This window comes from Acinonyx jubatus, chromosome B4 (genome assembly GCF_027475565.1).
Source record: "Acinonyx jubatus isolate Ajub_Pintada_27869175 chromosome B4, VMU_Ajub_asm_v1.0, whole genome shotgun sequence".
NCBI lineage: Eukaryota > Metazoa > Chordata > Mammalia > Carnivora > Felidae > Acinonyx > Acinonyx jubatus.
In genome coordinates, this window is record NC_069387.1 from 33012792 (window position 1) to 33032613 (window position 19822).

General features: G+C 36.2%; 1 pseudogene; it reads right to left on the reverse strand.

Moving 5' to 3' along the window:
• Positions 1-16085, reverse strand: part of LOC106968462 (spliceosome-associated protein CWC15 homolog) — a 49992-nt pseudogene extending 33907 nt beyond the window's left edge.
• Between the last annotated feature and the right edge of the window lie 3737 nt (positions 16086-19822).

Sequence of the window (19822 nt, forward strand, 5' to 3'; positions counted from 1 at the left end):
AGAAGGGAACTTAGATTGTAGGTAGGTTGAAAAATGTATAATTAGCTCCTAAAAAATAAAAGCATGAGGAAGAGGGACCAACATGGTAGGGAAGTAGGGGGACCCAAACTTCCCTCGTCTCTCAAACAAAGAAGTGTTGAAGCCAAAAAACTTTGAACCCCAAGAGTCCAGGAGGAAAAGAGACAGTCATTCTTCCAGGGACCCACCTGGACACCCTGATGGGCCATAGGTGTCTGATTGCTAACTGGGAGAGATAAAACGAATGGAGGGGAGGGATCCTCTTATGCAGGCAAAGGGAAGAGAAAGAGCTGATGGGGAAGCATAGGACTGTATCTGAACAGAAGAAAAACCTCAGACCAGGACAGAGAAAGATCCAATCTGTAACTGAGGGGCATTTTCTGGACTGGGGTTGGCTGCCTGAATGGCACACCTGGGGAGGAAGAGAGCCAGCCCCAGGCTTGATGGCTAGGTCAAGGGTGCAGTCCGCAGTAAGAGAAACTGATCCCCTCCATGAAGTGCTGTGGGACATGACAAAGCCTGCCTGCGTTCACCAGCCAGAGATCACTTATCGGTGGTAGGGAGTGGTGATTTCCCTATACTGGGGCACGCAGAGTGAGAGTCTGTATCCCAGGCAAGTGCTAGGCATGGGAGTCAGTGGAGCGAGAAAAACCACCTCATTTGCTCCCAAGGCATAGTGAGGATGGCTTAAACAGAGTGGTTTGGGAGCCTGGGTCTGTAAAGGAGAAACTAGTGGGGGGGGGGGGGTCGCCATTTTTCTCCCTACCACCACCAAGCATTGGACAGCAGGGTCCACAGTGGAGGCAGGACCCACCTACACCAAACCACACCCCTCTGTGCCTGGTAATTGCATATCTACAGGAACCAGATTGATGCTGATGAACCAGACTCCAGACCAGCACTACTGCATTGCCTGATTTAATTCTCAGATAGTTCTTATTATATAGCTATATTCTTCCTTCTTTTTTTCCTTCTTATCTCTTCCCTCCTCTATTCTGGTTACCCTGGTTGTTGGTTTGTTTAAGCAGACACAGTTAATCCATTCTCTTGATACATGTTCCACACCTCCTTTATTCTCCATTCTTTCTCTCTGGATTAAGCTGTATAGTTTCTCTGTATGGATAACTTTATTTTCCTTTTCCCCTGCCACCTTCTTTATTTTCCTTTCTCTCTCTCTGGATTAGTTTCTCTGGTCAATATTTATTCTTCTTTTTCCCCATGCCTGTCATTTCTCTCTTTGTATGTGATAAGGCCTCTTCCATCAGCACCACCTCCACCCTGTTGTTTACATGCAGCTGGTGGTCCTGGTTTTTTGGTTTTGGTTTTGGTTTGTGTGTGTGTGTTTGCATGTTTTTGTTTTTGCTTGTTTTTTGTCCATTGTCTGTTTGTTTTCCTTTCCGGGGCTATGTCAAGGAACATTCAAAACACACCTCGTGGAGGGTCCAAACCATCATTATGAGTAGGGAGATAAAGTAACCAAAGTCACAACAATGGAGAACAAGTAACACTCTCCAAAAAACACTTCCAGAAGGGCTAGGCCCTGGACAGTGTATGACCTCTCTTTAATAAAGTAGTGCTCGTAGCTGCAGGGCACATAACAAGCTTTAAAAACACATAAGGAACAGAAAACTAGCCAAAATGATTAAACGGAAGAATTCTCCTCAAAAAAAAAATCTAGAAAGAAATGAAAGCTAAGGAATTGATCAAAACAGATATAAATAATATAGCTGAACAAGAATTTAGAATAATAGTCATAAGATTAATCTCTGAGCTTGAAAAAAGCGTGGAAGACAGCAGGGAATTTATTGTTGCGGAGATCAAGGATCTAACACATATTAATGATGAATTTAAAAATGCTATAAATGAGGTGCAAAATAAGCTAGATGTGGTCACAGCAAGTATTGAAGGAACAGAGGGGAAAATAAGTGAAATAGAAGACAAAATTATGGAAAAAGAGGAAGCTGAGATCTCCTGCACAACATATCATAGTGAAACTGGCAAAATACAAAGAATTCTGAAAGCAGCTAAGGATAAAGGGGACTTAACATACAAGGGTAGACGCAGAAGGGTAGTAGCAGATCTATCTACTGAAACCTGGCAGGCCAGAAAGAAGTGACAGGAAATTTTCAATGTGATGAACAGGAAAAATATGCAGCCAAGAATCCTTTATTCAGCAAGCTTGCCATTAAGAATAGGAGAGATAAAGGTTTTCCCAAACAAACAGAAATTGAAGGAATTCATCACCAATAAACCAGCCCTACAAGAGATCCTATGGGGGATTCTGTGAGTGAAATGTTGCAAAGACCGCAAAAGACAAGAGATATCACTGCAAGCATCAAACCTACAGATAACACAATGACTCTAAACCCATATTTTTCAATAATAACACTGAATGTAAATGGACTAAATGTTGTAATGAAACGACATAGGGTATCAGAAGGGATTAAAAAACAAGACCCATCTATTTGCTGTCTACAAGAGACCCATTTTAGACCTGAGGACACCTTCAGATTTTTAAAAATTTTTTTAACATTTATTTATTTTTGAGAGACAGAACACAGCATGAATGGGGAAGGGGCAGAGAGAGAGAAGGAGACAGAATCTGAAGCAGGCTGCAGGCTCTGAGCAAGCTGTCAGCACAAAGCCTGATGCGGGATTTGAACCCACAAACTGTGAGATCATGACCTGAGCCGAAGTTGGAGCTCAACCGACTGAGCCACCCAGGTGCCCCAGGACACCTTCAGATTTAAAGTGAGGGGATGGAGAACTATCTGTCATGCTACTGGAAGTCAAAATAAAGCTGGAGTAGCCATACTTATTTTAGACAAACTAGATTTTAAACTAAAGGTTGTAACAAGAGATGAAGAAGAGATGAAGAATATAATAATTACACAGTCTATCCATCAAGAAGAGCTAACAATTAGAAATATCTATGCACCAAATTCAGAATCAAACAAATACATAAAACAATTAATCACAAACATAAGCAACCTTATTGATAAGAATGTGGTAATTGCAGGGGACTTTGGTCCATATAGAGCAATGGACAGATCATCTAGACAGAAAAGCAATAAACAATGGCTTTGAATGATACACTTGACCAGATGGACTTGACAGACATATTTAGAACTTTTCATCCAAAAGCAACACAATATACATTCTTCTTTATGCATAAGTGCACACAGACATTCTCCAAGATAGATCACATACTGAGTCACAAAACAACCCTCAATAAATATAAAAGAATTGAGATCTTACCATGCACACTTTCAGATCACAATGCTATGAAACTTGAAATCAACCACAGGAAAAAGTTTGGAAAACTTCCAAATGCATGGAGGTTAAAGAACATCCTACTAAAGAATGAATGGGTCAACCAGGCAATTAGAGACGAAATTGAAAAATATATGGAAACAAATGGAAATGAAAACACAACAATCAAAAACTTTTGGGATGAAGCAAAGGCAGTCCTGAGAATAAAATACATTGCAATCCAGGTCTATCTCAAGAAACAAGAAAAATCCCAAATATAAAATCTAACAGCACACCTAAAGGAACTAGAAGCAGAACAGCAAAGACACCCCAAACCCACCAGAAGAAGAGAAATAATGATCAGAGCAGAATTAAACAATATAGAATCCAAAAAAACAAAAAACAGTAGAGGAGATAACTGAAACCAAGAGTTGTTTTGTTTGGTTTTTTTTTTTAATTGATAGACCTCTAGCCAGGCTTCTCAAAAAGAAAAGGGAGAGGACCCAAATAGATAAAATCACGAATGAAATTGGACATATCACAACTAACCCTCATAAATATAAGCAATTATCAGGGAATACTATGAAAAATTATATGCCAACAAACTGGACAACATGGAAGAAATGGACAAATTCCTAAACACCCACACACTACCATAACTCAAATGGTAAGAAATAGAAAATTTTAACAGAACCATAACTAGTAAAGAAATTGAATCAGTTATGAAAACTCTCCCAACAAATAAGGGTCCTGGATCAGATGGCTTGCCTGAGGAATTCTACCAGACATTTAAAGCAGAGTTAATACTTATCCTTCTGAAGCTGTTTCAAAAAATAGAAATGGAAGGAAAACTCTGGACTCAATCTATGAAGCCAGCATTACTTTGATTTCCAAACCAGAAAGACACCCAGAAAAGGGCAGAACTATAGGCCAATATACTTGGTGAACATGGATGGAAAAATTCTCAACAAGACACTAGCAAATCGAATTCAACAACATAAAAAAAAAGAATTATTCACGATGATCAACTGGGATTCATTCCTGGACTTCAGGGCTCGGTCAATATTTGCAGATAAACCAATGTGATACATCACATTAATAAAAGAAAGGATAAGAACTATACGATCCTGCCATAGATGAAGAAAAAGCATTTGACAAAATATAGCATCCTTTCTTAATAAAAACCCTCCAGAAAGACGGGATAAAAGGAATATACTTAAACATCATAAAAGCCATTTATGAAAAGCCCACAGCTAATATCATCCTCAATGGGGAAAAACAGAGCTTTCCGCCTGAGATCAGGAACATGACAGGGATGTCCACTCTCACCACCGTTGTTTAACACAGTGTGGAATGTCCTAGCTTCAGCAATCAGACAACAAAATGAAATAAAAGGCATCAAAATTGGCAAAGAAGAAGTTTAACTTTCACTTTTCCAGACAGCATGATACTCTACAGAGAAAACCCAAATGACTCCACCAAAGACTGCTAGAACTGATAACATGAATTCAGCAAAGTCACAGGGTATAAAATCAATGTACATAAATCAGTTGCATTTCTATACACCAATAAAGAAGCAGCAGAAAGAGAAATAAAGAAACTTATCACATTTAAAATTGCATCAAAAACCATAAAGTACCTAGGAATGAACCTAACCAAAGATGTAAAAGATTTGTATGCTAGAAAACTTATGAAGGAAATTGAAGAAGATACAAAGAAATGGAAAAACATTCTATGCTCATGGACTGGGAGAATAAATATTGTTAAAATGTCAAAACTACCCAAAGCTATCTACACATTCAGTGCAATCCCAATCACCAGCACTCTTCTCGAAGCTAGAACAAGCAATCCTAAAATTTGTATGGAACCACAAAAGACCCCGAATAGCCAAAGTAATATTGAAGAAGACCAAAGCATGAGGCATCACAATCCCAGATTTTAGCCTCTACTACAAAACTATAATCATTAAGACAGCATGGTATTGGCACAAAAACAGACACATAGACCAATGGAATAGAATAGAGACTCCAGAATTGGACCAACAAAAGTATGGCCAACTGATCTTTGACAAAGCAGGAAAGAATATCCAATGGAAAAAAAGACAGTGTCTTTAACAAATGGTGCTGGCAGAATGGACAGCAACATGCAGAAGAATGAAACTAGATTCTTACACCATACACAAAAATAAACTCAAAATGGATAAAGGACCTGAATGTGAGACAGGAAACCATCAAAACCCTAGAGGAGAAAGCAGGAAAAAAACCTCTTTGACCTTGGCCTCAGCAATATCTTATTTGACACATCTCCAAAGGCAAGGGAATTAAAAGTAAAAATTAACTATTGGGACCTCATCAAGATAAAAATCTTCTTCACTGCAAAGAAACAATCAACAAAACTAAAGGCAACCGATGGAATGGGAAAAGATATTTGCAAATGACATATCAGATAAAGGGCTAGTATCTAAAACCTATAAAGAACTCACCAAACTCCACACCTGAAAAATAAATAATCCAGTGAAGAATTGGGCAGAACACATGAATAGACACTTCTCCAAAGAAGACATCCAGATGGCCAACAGACACATGAAAAGATGTTCAACGTCACTCATCATCAGGGAAATACAAATCAAAACCACACTCAGATATCACCTCACGCTGGGCAGAGTGGCTAAAATGAACAACTCAGGAGGCTATCGATGCTGGCAAGGATGTGGAGAAATGGGAACCCACTTGCACTGTTGGTGGGAATGCAAACTGGTGCAGCTGCTCTGGAAAACAGTGTGGAGTTTCCTCAAAACATTAAAAATAGAACTACCCTATGACCCAGCAATAGCACTGGTAGGAATTTACCCAAGGGATACAGGAGTGCTGATGCATAGGGGCACATGTACCCCAATGTTTATAGCAGCACTTTCAACAATAGCCAAATTATGGAAAGAGCCTAAATGTCCATCAACTGACGACTGGATAAAGAAGAATGGAATACTGCATGGCAATGAGAAAGAATGAAATCCGGCCATTTGCAGCAACATGGATGGAACTGGAGATTATTATGCTAAGCGAAATAAGTCAGTCAGACAAAGTCAGATATCATATGTTTTCACTCATATGTGGGTCTTGAGAAACTTAACAGAAGACCATGGGGGAGGGGAAGGGGAAAAAATTACAGAGAGGGAAAAAGGCAAACCATAAGAGACTCTTAAACTGAGGGCTGATGGGGGGTGTGGGAGAAGGGAAAGTGTGTGATGGGTATGGAGGAGGACACTTGTTGGGATGAGCACTGGGCATTGTATGTAAGCCAATTTGACAATAAATTATATTTTTAAAAAGTTAAAAAATTAAAAACATGAAACAAACCAATAGAAAAATTAACAACACATATAACTAGGCAATTTTACAAATGAAGCCCAAAATACCTATTTAAAAATGAAATATGGTTCATCCTCAGTTATTAATGACACACAAATGAAAATAATGAAATACCACATTATTTCCATTAGCTGTAGTAGTTGGGAGCAGGGAGGGCAGTATCTGACAACTGATATTGGGAGAACATGGAGAAATAAAAAATTCTCCTAAATGTAGTAGGAGGAGGGGCGCCTGGGTGGCTTGGTCGGTTAAGCATCTGACTTCGGCTCAGGTCATGATCTCACGGTCCGTGAGTTCGAGCCCCGCGTCGGGCTCTGTGCTGACAGCTCAGAGCCTGGAGCCTGTTTCAGATTCTGTGTCTCCCTCTCTCTCTGCCCCTCCCCTGTTTACGCTCTGTCTCTCTCTGTCTCAAAAATAAATAAACGTTAAAAAAAAATTTTTTTAATTAAATAAAATAAATGTAGTAGGAGGAGCTTAAATTGCTACAATTTTAAAACCAATGTGACAATGCCTAGAAAAATGTGTCTTGTCCCCACAACCCAGCAATTTTTCTGCTAGCTATATTCCCTACAGAAATTCTTGCACAAATGCACCTGGATGCATGTATAAAGATGTTTGCTGAAGCACTGTAATAACACACATTAAACAGCAATCTTTGGGATAACAGATATTTATAGTGTCACTGCCTGATTCTGGTCCGAAACTCAGGAAGGCAGACACTTCAGCGCTTTAACCAGTTTTTTGCTTTGGATTAATTTCTTTGCAATGGAGATATTTGCCTTTCATTGGAGTGTGCTTATATCCTTTCCATTCTCTATTTCTATATTGTATTCAATGTTGCTAGTTTTTATCTCTATTTTGAAGCACCAAAGCTCTATTTTAAATATGTATTTCCAGGGGCACCTGGGTGGCTCAATCGGTTAAGCATCCGACTTCAGCTCAGTTCATGATCTCATGGTTCATGGGTTCAAGCCCCAGGCTGGGGTCTGTGCTGACAGCTCAGAGCCTGGAGTCTGCTTCATATTCTGTGTCTCCTTTTTTTCTGCCCCTCCTCTGCTCATGCTCTGTCTCTCTGTCTCTAAAAAATAAATAAACATTAAAACATTTTAATAAATATATAAATAAATAAATAAATAAATAGTTCCATTCAAAAATTGGGTAAGCATCTCTGTGGACTAGAAACGGAATTGAAAAACCCAGCAGAAAGGAGGTTGAAGATACAGATACTATACTGCAGGTCTAGAAATAGGAACACATGGCCTGGAACTCAGTTTTTGTGGGAATGTATGACTGTGTATACCTCACATATCCTGTATGTTTAAAACCTGGCTCGCTGTGTGAAATTGTAGTTTAAAGAAAAAACACCCCAACAATAAATGGAGTTTAAAAATTTTGCTCAGGCTGGGACCAGCAAAGACCTTGTCCCTGGTAAAATAAAAAGAAACATAAACATGTACATACATGTACACATGAATGAATAGTTAGAATTTAGTCTAATGTGACAAGACTGTGTTCAGAGATTCAGAAGTGAAGAAAAGAATATCACTTTTCAGAAATTTCAAAGTCTTTGCTGGACGCAAATATAGAGTTTATAATGGGCATAAATTGATGGCTTTAAATTAAAATGGGTCTTAAATATAACTTATTTTTATCTTAGTGACCTAGTTAGCTTTAGCTGCCATAACAGAATATCATAAGCTGAGTGGCTTAAACAACAAATTTATTTTTCATAGTGTGGAAGCTGGGAGGCTCTGGTGAAAACTCTCCTTGTAGCTTGTAAATCATGCCCTTCTCACTGTGTTCTCACACAGGGGAAAGAGAGTGTAGATTCTTTGGTGTCTTTTTATAAACACACCAATCACACCATATCAGGGACCTACTATTATAATTCATATAACCCTAATCACTTCCCAAAGGCCCTATCTCCAAATATCATCACAGTGGTGGTTAGAACATCAACATACAAATATTAGAGGGACACAAATATTCACTTCATAACACCGAGTTTGATTTTATTTTATATCTCAATTCTGTAATATAGTGGGAGTTTAATTTCAATCAATTTTAGGTAATTTCTGCCTACTCATGGTATATACCCCTTGTTCTCTATGATGGGTCTAAATACCAAGGACTAACAGAACACCAGGGCATTAGAGAGGTGAGCAGATCTCTCTCTATATATATATTCCTCCTCCCTCCCTCTCACCCCTATTCTGCTCAGTAACATCTACTTCCTCTTTACTATACATCATCATCTGGCTACTCTCCATTTAATGTTAGATATAAAGAACAGTAACACCCTTCCAGGCCTTTCTGCCTGGACACTCCCTGCAGTCATCTCTGCACTACCACTCTCAATGTTTTGGGCTTCTTGTAATTTTCTGAAGTTTGCCTCCATCTGGAGACCATCTCAGGAATCAAGTTCCCTGACTCATATTTTTTAGGACCGGCTGCACAATTTGTAAAAGCCCAGCTCAAAATTAAAATGCAGTCTTGCTTTTTAAAAATTATTAGAAATTTCAAGACAGCAAAAACAATTCATTAAATTAACTGTGGAGTCCTGAAAGCATGGCCCTGTGCTACTGCATGCCTGTAAAGACAGGAAGATGCCAAAAAAATCAGAGAAACAAGAAACAGAACAAACAGAAAACAAAAATTAAAATGTGAAATTTGAGCATTAAAATATCACTAATCACATAATTACATAAATGTAAAAAATTTAAATGGTCTAAATATAGCAATTAAAATACATAATTTGTCATAGTAGTTAAAAGTATGAGTGAACTAAAACAAAAGTGACTGAACTGTTTACTGCTTAAAAGAAACATTTTTTTCAAAAGTAATGGTAAAGGCAGATAGAAAATAAAAGAATAAAAAAAGACTTATGCAAAAATTAATAAAAAATTCAAGGTAGTTATATTCATATCATATAAGATATTAATAAACTAGGGTAAATAAACTTACTAGAGACAGAGGAGATTATATAAAGATAAAATGGTCAATATGCAAGGAAGACATAGCAATCTTAAACATGTATGCACCAAATAAAAATATACATGAAATATATGAAGAAAAAAACTGATAGACAAAAAGGAAAAATAGACAAATTCACAATTATACTTGGAGGCTTCAGTACCCTATTTCCAACAATTGCTAAAATAGCTACACAGAAAGTCATCAAGAATATAACAAAAGTCAACAACTCCATCAATAAACAGGATCTAATCAAAGTTTATTGAACACATCAACTGACAACAAAAACACTCATGAAATAGTAGTAAGATAAACCAGCATATTTACAAAGATGTGCATTTATCACCATAATCAATGTTATAATATTTTTATTACTACCCAAAAAACCTGCACCCCTCAACCATTAAACAACACTCCCAAATCCTCATCTCCTCTGTCTCTATGTATTTACTTTTAACATTTCATGTAAATGTAATAATACAATATATTGTCTTTTGTGACTATATATGAGTCACTTAGCATATTGTATTCAAGTCTCATCTATTTAGTAGTAGAACTTAATATTTCATTTTTATGGCTTAATAATATTTCATTGTATAAATATATCACAACTTTTTCCAATTGTATTGAGAAAAAATTTACAAGCATGATTGTGTAAGTTTAAGGCATGCAGTATGGTGGTTTGACATACATATACTATGAAATGATACCACGATGGATTTACCCAGTATTCATCTTTTTTAGATACAATAAAAAAAAAAAACGAAGCAAAGAAGAAAAAGAAATCTCCTTGTGATGACAGCTCCTAGGATTTACTGTCTTAACAATTTTCCAGTATGTTACACAGCAGTGTCAGCTATAGTTATCATGTTGTACATAGCATCCCTACTACTTATTTACCTTGAAGTCTGTATGTTTTGAGTAGCTTCCTTGAATTCTTTCTACCATCCATCTCTGATAGTCACAGGTCTGATCTCTTTTTGTATGAGTTTGTGGGTTTCTTTGATTATATTTGTTTATTTTTAGATTCCACATATAAAGTGAGGTAAAATAGTATTTTTCTTTCTCTGTCTTATTTCACTTATAACGCATCTAGGATTCATCCGTAGTCACAAATGGTAGGATTTCCTAAGTTTTTATTGCTAGATAAGATCCCATTCTTTATGCATACTACAACTTCTTTATCCATTCACCCATTAATAGACAAATAGGTTTTTCCATATTTTGGGCATTGTAAATAATGCTGCTATAAACATGGGTGTGCAGCTATCGTCTCAAATTAGTGGTTCCTTTTCCTTTGGATATATTCCCAAAAGTCTAATTCCTGGATAGGTGTTACTTCTATTTTTTTTGAGGGTCCTCCATTTTATTTTCCATAGTGGTTTTACCAATTAACAATCCCACCAACAATGCAGACACGTTTCCTTTTCTTGACATCCAGCCAGAATTTGCTGTCTCTTAATTTTTTGGTGATGGCAATTCTAATGGTGTGAGATCATATCTCATTGCAGTTTGAATTTTCATTTCCCTAATGGCTAGTAATATTGAACATTTATCATATACTTATTGGCCTTTTGTATATCTTCTTTGGAGAAATATCTATTTAGATCAGCCACTTTTAAATTGGGTTATTTGGAAAATTTTTGCTAAGTTATATGAGTTCTTTGTATATTTTGGATATTAACCATTATCAGATATGGGGTTTGCAATATTTTTTCTAATTATTTAGGTTGTCTTTTCACTTTTTTTATTTTTCCATTTGCTATACAGAAGCTTTTTTGTTTTTATTTATTAAAATGCTCATTTATTTTATGGAGGGGAGGGGCAGATAGAGGGAGAGAGAGAATCCCAAGCAGTCTCTGTGCTGTCAGCAGAGAGCCCTATGTGGGGCTTGATCTAAGGAACCTGAGCTGAAATCAAGAGTTGGATGCTTAACTGACTGAGCCACGCAGGCACCCCTGGAAGCATTTTAATTTGATAGTTCCACCTGATTCTTTTGTATTATGTTGTTTGTGCTTTAGGAGTCATCCAAAAAAAATCATGACCAAGGCACATGTTATAGTTATTATGTTTTCTTTCAGATGTTTCACATTTTCATTTCAAATGTCTTACATTTAAGTCTTTAAATCCACTTTGAATTAATTTTCATGAGTGGAGTAAGATACAGGCTCATTTCATTTATTTGCATGTAAATATCCAAAACTATACATTCAGAGATCATTTCTATAGTTTGTTACATGTACATATCCAATTATCCCAGCACCATTTATTAAAGAGACTATCTTTTCTCCATTGAATGTACAAGTACTTGTATGTGCACTCTCTCTCTCTCTCTCTCTCTAAAATAATAATAATAGTAATAAAGAATTAGAAATGAAGAAGATGAGGCAGAGGAAGAGAAAGAATCTTAAGCAGACTCCACACTCAGCATGAAGTCCAAGGCAGGGCTCAGTCCCAGGACCCTGGGATCATGACCTGAGTCAAAATCAAGTCAGTCACTCAACCAACCGAGTTACCCAGGTGCCTCAACATAGTTGAAACCCCCTTCCTTTCCAATTCTGATATTTTTAAATTATTTTTCTTATGCAATTGCTCTAGCTAGGACTTCTAGTACTATGTGGGAATCCTTGTCTTGTTCCTGATCTTAGAGGAAATGCTTTCAATCTTTACCATTGAGAGTAATATTAGCTGTGGGTTTGTCTTACATGGCCTTTATTATGTTTTTGTCATGAATAGATGTTGAATACTGTCAAAAGTATTTTTTTACATTTATTGAGAAAATAATGATTCTTTTCTTGCATTCTATTAATGTGATATGTCACATTGATTTGCATATGTTGAACCATCCCTGAATACTTGGGATAAATCCCACTTGATCATAGTGAATGATCCTGTTCTGCTTGCTTTGCTGCCAAATTTGTTTGTCAGCATTTTTTTGAGAATTTTTGCATCTATATTCAACAGAGATATTGGCTGTAGTTTGTTTGTTTTTGTTTTGTTTGTTTTTGTTTTGTTTGTTTTGTTTTTCCTTTAGTAGTATCCTCTTTGAATATCAGGATAATGCTAGCCTGGTAAATTAAGACTGGGAGGGTTTCTTATCCTTCAAAAATTTTTAGAAGAGTTTGAAAAAGATTATTGTTAATTCTTCCTTAAGTGTTTGGTTAAGTCCACCAGTGAAGCCATCAAGTCCCATGCTTTGCGTCATTGGGATATTTTTGTTAACTGATTCAGACTCCTTACTAATAATCAGCCTATTCAGATTTTCTATTTCTTCCTGATTCAGTCTTGGTGACTTGTAGGTTTCCAAGATTTTTTCCATTTCTTCTCAGTTGTCTAATTTGTTGGTGTACATTTGTTCATAATAGCCTCTTATGATCCTTCAAATTTCTGTGGTATTAGTTGTAATGTGTCTTTTTCATTTATAGTTTTGTTGATTTGGGTCTTTTCTTGGTTGATCTCCATAAGGGTTTGCCAATTTTGTTTACCTTTTCATAGAATCAACTCCTACATTAGTTAAGATTTTTCTTTGTTTTTCTGTTCATTATTTCACTTTTTTCGTTTCTTTTATTATTTACTTTCTTCTTCTAACTTGGGGATTAGTTTGTTTCTCTTTTTGTAGGTCCTTAAGGCATAGAGTTAAGATTGCTAATTTGGGATCTGTTTTTGCTTTTTAATGTAGGCTTTTATTGCTATAAACATTCCTCTTAAAACTTTTTACTTCATCTCATAAGTTCTGGTAATATTGTGTTTCTACTTTTTTTAATAAAAAAATTTCCTTTAATTTTCCTTTGATTTATTGATTATTCAGGAAAGTATTGTTTAATTTCATGTACTTGTAATTTTTTTTAAGTTTGCTCTTAATTATTTCTAGTTTCATGTGATTGTGAGCAGAGAACATATTTGGTATGGTTTCAATCTTCCGAATTTACTGATTTGATTTGTGGTATAACATATGATGTATCCTAGAAAATGTTCCATGTGAGCTTGAGAAAAACTGAATTCTACTCTCACTGGACAGAATGTTTTGCATATGTTGAGGCACCTGGGTGGCTCAGTCATTTGGGCATCTATCGATTTTGGCTCAGGTCATGATCTCACAGTTTGTGAGATTGAGCCCCATGTCGGAGTCTGTGTTGACAGTGTGGAGCCTGCTTGGGATCCTCTCTCTCCCTCTCTCAATTCTCCTACTCCATTCACTCTCTTTATCTCTCTCTCTCAAAATAAATAAGTAAACATTAAAAAAAAAAAAAGTATGTTCTACATATGTCTACAGGTCCATTTTGTCTACAGTGCTGTCCAAATTTCTGTTTTCATATTGATTATCTGACTGAATGATCTATCCATTGCTGAGAGTTCTCCTTTCAGTTGTTATTTTTTGCTCTATATATTTAACTGCTCTAATGTTGGTTGCAAAAATATTTATAAATGCTATATTTTCTTGATATTTTGTCTCTTTTATTATTACATCGTGACCTTTTTGGTTCCTCTTTTTTTTTTCCATTTTTAGTTTACAGTCTATTTTGTCTGACATAGGTATAACTATCCCTGTTTTTTCGGTGTGTTTTTGTTTTTGTTGTTACCATTTGTTTGAAATATCCTTTTCAGTCCCTTTATTCTCAGTCTATGTGTGTTTTTAAGGCTAAGTAAATCTCTTGTAGATAGCATATTGTCAGATCTTTTTTTTTTAAATCTATTAAGCCATTCTTTGCCTTTCCGTAGCAAAGTTAATCCATTTATGTTTAAAGCTATTATTGATAAAGACCTACTATTGTCATTTTGTTAATTGTTTCTTAGTTGTGTTGTAGACCCATTGATCCTTGTTTCTGTTCCTGCTGGGTTATTATGTATGTTTTGATGTCTTTAGTATTAGTATGCTTTGATTCCTTTATCATTTTTTCTTTTTTTGTAATTAGTATAGGATTTTCCTTTTGTTGACCATGAAGCTTTCATAAAATATCTTAAAATTATCCTATTTTTTATTGATAAAAACTTTACTTCAATAGAATTTGTAAACTTTACACCTTACTCTCCACATTTTAGACTATTGCTTTTACAATTTATGTGTTTTTTTGTATTGTGTAACTTAATAGATCATTGTAGTTATGACTCTTTTCATTATTTTTTTTCCTTTTTTTTTTTGTTTTTACTTTTGAACTAATTTTAAGTGAATTACACACCTTATTACAATGTTGTAGAATCTAACCATGTCTATATATTTACCATTACCAGTTTGATTGGTGCTACCTCTTTATGTTTTTATGTTAATTAGTGTTCTTTTACTTCCAAAGAACTCTGTTTAGCACTTATTATAAGGCAGACCTAGTGGCAATAAACTCCTTCAGTTTTGTTTTTTTTTTTATTGGAAGATTTATCCCTTCTTTTGTTTCTCAAAGACAGCTTCACCAGGTGTAGAACACTTGGGTGAGTTATTTTCTTTCAATGTTTTGATTATGTCATTCCATTCTTTCTTGATCTGAAAAGATTCTGTCGAGAAATCCACCAACAGTCTTATGACAGTTCTTTTGTATGTAATGTCTCTTTTTTCTCTTGTTGCTCTTCAAATTATTTTTAATTTTTATTTTTTTTACATTTACAGTCTTTAATTGAACACATAAAACTATACTATTTAATATATTTTTCCAGAACTTTTTGTGAAATTCAGATCACAGTGTATCATTTACAAATACCTTGTCTTTTTTTTTTTTTTTATCATCTACAACTGGTGCACAGTTCTTGAAAATAACATCTTCATCCTACCTTATTTTACCTTTGAAGTTGGCCTGAGGCGATTAAGGAGAGGGTTTCCATTCAAAATGTTCTCCATATGTATTCTTCCTTCTTCAGGTTTCTGTTCTTGTTCCTCTGTAGACTGCTTTTCAGCTCTTTCTTCTATAACGTTTTCTAGTTTTGCAAGAAGTACTGCAGAATCATCATCATCACTCTTCCCTTCAAAATCTTCATCTTCATCTCCTCATCAGTTAGAGAATCATCTGCATCAAGGTTGGCAGCAGGAATCTGGTCTAACCAAGGCTTCTTTGATACTGAGAAGGAGGTGGTATGTTCTCGTATTGGACAATCTCTATTTTTTTTTTCTCTCTCGCAGCAGCTCACTCTCTTTTTCAGCTCTCTCCTGAAGTCATGGTTCCACACTTCTTCAGGGGCATCCTGAATAGTTTGTCTATATTTTCTCCTTGGATGAAAAAGTAGGTCTCTACTTGAATATTGTCTTGAGAGTTGGCTCAAATCACCTCTCCTTTTCATCTCTCACTTCTCACAAGTTAAAGAGTTGACCTAGCAATTGCTGCCATGTATTATGCAACCAGAAACTTCTGTGCCTGTTTTTAACTTTTGACAATTTAATTATAATGTGCCTTTGGGTATCCTTGCTCAAGTGCCACCTATTTGAGGTCTTTTGGGTCTCATCAATCTAGATGACCATGTCACTCCCCATGATTTGAGAAGTTTTCAACTCTTATTGCTTTAAATATATTTTCTTTTACTTTCTCTTTCTCTTCTCCTTCTGAAATTCCTATAATGTGAATACTGTTTCTTTACATTGTGTCTCATAATTCCCATAGGCTTTCTTCACTCTTTAATACTTTCTTCTTTTTTCTCTTCTGATTGGGTAATTTCCAATGTTCTATCCTCAATGGCACTGGCTCTTTATCTTCTGTATGGTCAAGTCTATTTTGAAACTCTGCTGAATTCTTCAGTTCAGCTATTGTATTTTTCAACTATGGGATTCTATGTTTGTTTGTTTAATGGTTGCTATTTCCTTTTTGAACTTCTCATTTTGTTCATGCATTATTTTCTTAGTTTTTTTTAGTTGTCTATGTTTTCTTATAGTTCACTAGACTTTTTAAAGATTATTATTCTGAATACTTTGTCTGACTTTTCATATATATCCACTTTTTATGGTCAGGTATTAGCACTTTTAAATTTTCCTTTGGTGGTGTAATATTCCCTTGATTTTTCATAATCTTTAATTCCTTGAATTGGTATCTTCTCATTTGAATAATCAGACTCATCTTCTAGAGTTTACAGGTTTGTTTTGACAGAGAGGCTCTTTACCAGTCAGCTCAGTTTGGGTCTCTGGATGTGTCTGCTAGTTATGTCCTTGCACATTTGAGCCCAGCTCTCATTATATATATTTGAGTAAAGCATCTGTTTGGGCTCTGAAGATAATAAAGATAATAATAAGTGGCTCTGCTGTACCACTAAAAACAACTGGATAGGATTGCTGACTAGCTTTCCTACTAGTGAAGCTGCAGGATGGGCTCCATGTCTGTCTAGATTCTCTGATTAGGCTTACTAGATGGTTGGGATTAGGTACTACATTCAGTAATATATGGGGCTATGAGACAGCTTCCTTGCCCTGGCCAGGAAGTAGGATGTGTCCCAGGGTCTACATGGTTCATTATTTGTGGATGCAAAGCAAGCCAGAGTATGTACTCTGTTCCCTAGTCAACTGAAGTTACTGGTTTTGCTCTACAAATGAGGAAAGTCATGTGCTGTGCTCTCTCTCTCTCTCCCCCTCTCTCTCTCTCTCCCTCTCTCTCTCTCTCTCTGTTCAAGTGCCACTGTATATAGATTGGTTGAACAGCTTCCTATGTGCTCTAGGTAGTCTCTCTGAGTGGACATGCTGATAGCTGTATTCAGTGAAAAACCTGCCTACGGATTAGATTTCTTGCCTGTGTACAGTAAGATAAGCAACTCTAATGCTGACAAAGCTCTTTGCTGTCTCAATTCAAGCTGACCTACACTCCAAATATTCTGGTCAAACAGGACCATTGGCTTTGTTTTGTAAACTATCTGCTCCACCTGCCCTTCTCTAGGCTTGAGCACTGCTAGACCACACAACTTACAGCAGTTTTTACCAGCCTTCTGGTTACGAATTTGGAAGACTCTTTTCACAGAAGATGAGGCTAGGTTTCAGTTTCTTTGTCAGAGTTGGAGGGGAAGAAACCCCTCTAGGTCACTCTCAATTTCCAAAACAGATTCTCTACTTGGGAGGAGCCAGTAGCTACCATCATCACTGGTTATGAATTATTCTACCATGGTGGATTGCCTGCCTCTACATAGTATAAGAACGCACTATGTCCTGTACTGGCTTTCCTCTGGGTGAAATTAATTCTGCCTGACCACCTCTTGGTGGAAATGTTACTGGGTTGTTCAGCTTCCAGGAGTTGTTGTCACCTCTTTTGGTCTGTGAGGTCAGAAGACACTGTCACAGCAAGTGAGTTCTGTGACTAATAAAAGACATCCAAATTGGCAAGAAGGGAGTCAAACTTTCACTCTTCACAGACAACATGATACTCTATGTAGAAAACTCAAAAGACTCCACCAAAAACTGCTAGAACTGATCCATGAATTCAGCAGGGTCACAGGATATAAAATCAATGTACAGAAATAAGTTACATTTCTATATACCAATAATGAAGCAGCAGAGGGAGTAATCAAGGAATCAATCCCATTTACAACTGCACCAAAACCATAAAATACTTAGGGATAAACCTAACCAAAGAGATAAAAAATCTATATACTGAAAACTATAGAAAGCTTATGAAAGAAATTTAAGAGGACAGTTTAAAAAATGGAAAACATTCCATGTTCATGGATTGGAAGAACAAATTGTTAAAATGTCAACACTTCACAAAGCAATCAACATATTCAATGCAATCCCTATCAAAAAAAACACCAGCAGTCTTCACAGAGCTAGAACAATCCTAAAATTTGTATGGAACCAGAAAAGACCCCGAATAGCCAAAGCAATCATGAAAAAGAAAACCAAAGCTGTAAACATCACAATTCTGGGCTTCAAGCTTCATTAAAAAGCTGTAAACATCAAGACATTATGGTACTGGCACAAAAACAGACACATAGATCTGTGGAACACAATAGAGTACCTAGAAGTGGACGTACAAACATATGACCAACTAATGTTTGAAAAAGCAATAAAGAATACCAAATGGAAAAAAAAACATTCTCCTTAACAAATGGTATTGGGAAAACTGAACGGCAACATGCAGAAGAATGAACCTAGACCACTTTTTTACACCATACACAGAAATAAACTCAAAATGGATGAAAGACGTAAATGTAAGATAGCAAGCCATCAAAATCCTAGAGGGGAAAACAGGCAACAACCTCTTTGATCTCAGGCATGGCAACTTCTTACTTGATGTGTCTCTGGAGGCAAGGGAAACAAAAGTAAAAATGAACTATTGGGACCTCATCAAGATAAAAAGCTTCTTCACAGTGAAGGATACAATCAGCAAAACTAAAAGGCAACTGATTGAAGGGAGGGGATATTTGCAAATGAAATATCAAATAAAAAGTTAGTATCCAAAATCTATTAAGAACTTATCAAACTCAACACCCCAAAAAACAAATAATCCAGTGAAGAAATGGGCAAAAGAATAGACATCTTTCCAAAGAAGATATCCAGATGGCTGATAGACACATGAAAAGATGCTCAATATCACTTATCATCAGGGAAATACAAATCAAAACCACAATGAGATACCACCTCACCCCTGTCCGAATGGCTAAAATTAACAACTCAGGCAACAACAGATGTTGGTAAGGATATGGAGAAAAAGGAACACTTTTGCCCTGCTGGTGGAAATGAAAACTGGTGCAGCCACTCTGGAAAACAGTATAGAAGTCTCTCAAAAAATTAAAAATAGAACTACCCTATGACCCAGCAATTGTACTACTAGGTAATTATCCAAAGGATACGGGAGTGCTGTTTCAAAGTGACACTTGCACCGCAATGTTTATAACAGCACTATCAACAATAGCCAAAATGTAGACAGCCCAAATATCCATCTATTAATGAATGGATAAAGAAGATGTGGTACATATATACAATGGAATATTAGTTAAAAAAAAAGAATGAATTTTGCCATTTGCAACAACATGGATGGAACTAGAATGTATTATGCTAAGTGAAATAAGTCAGTCAGAGAAAGACAAATATCATATGGCTTCACTCATATGTGGAACTTAAAATAAAAAACAGATGAGCATAATGGAGGGCAAGAAAATATAAACACAGGGAGGAAGACAAACCGTAAGAGACTGTTAAATACAAAGAAGAAACTGAGGGTTGCTGGAGGGGTTTGGGTGAGGGATGGGTTACATGGACAAGGGGAATTAAGTAAGACACTTGTTGGGATGAGCACTGGATGTTATATGTAAGTGATAAA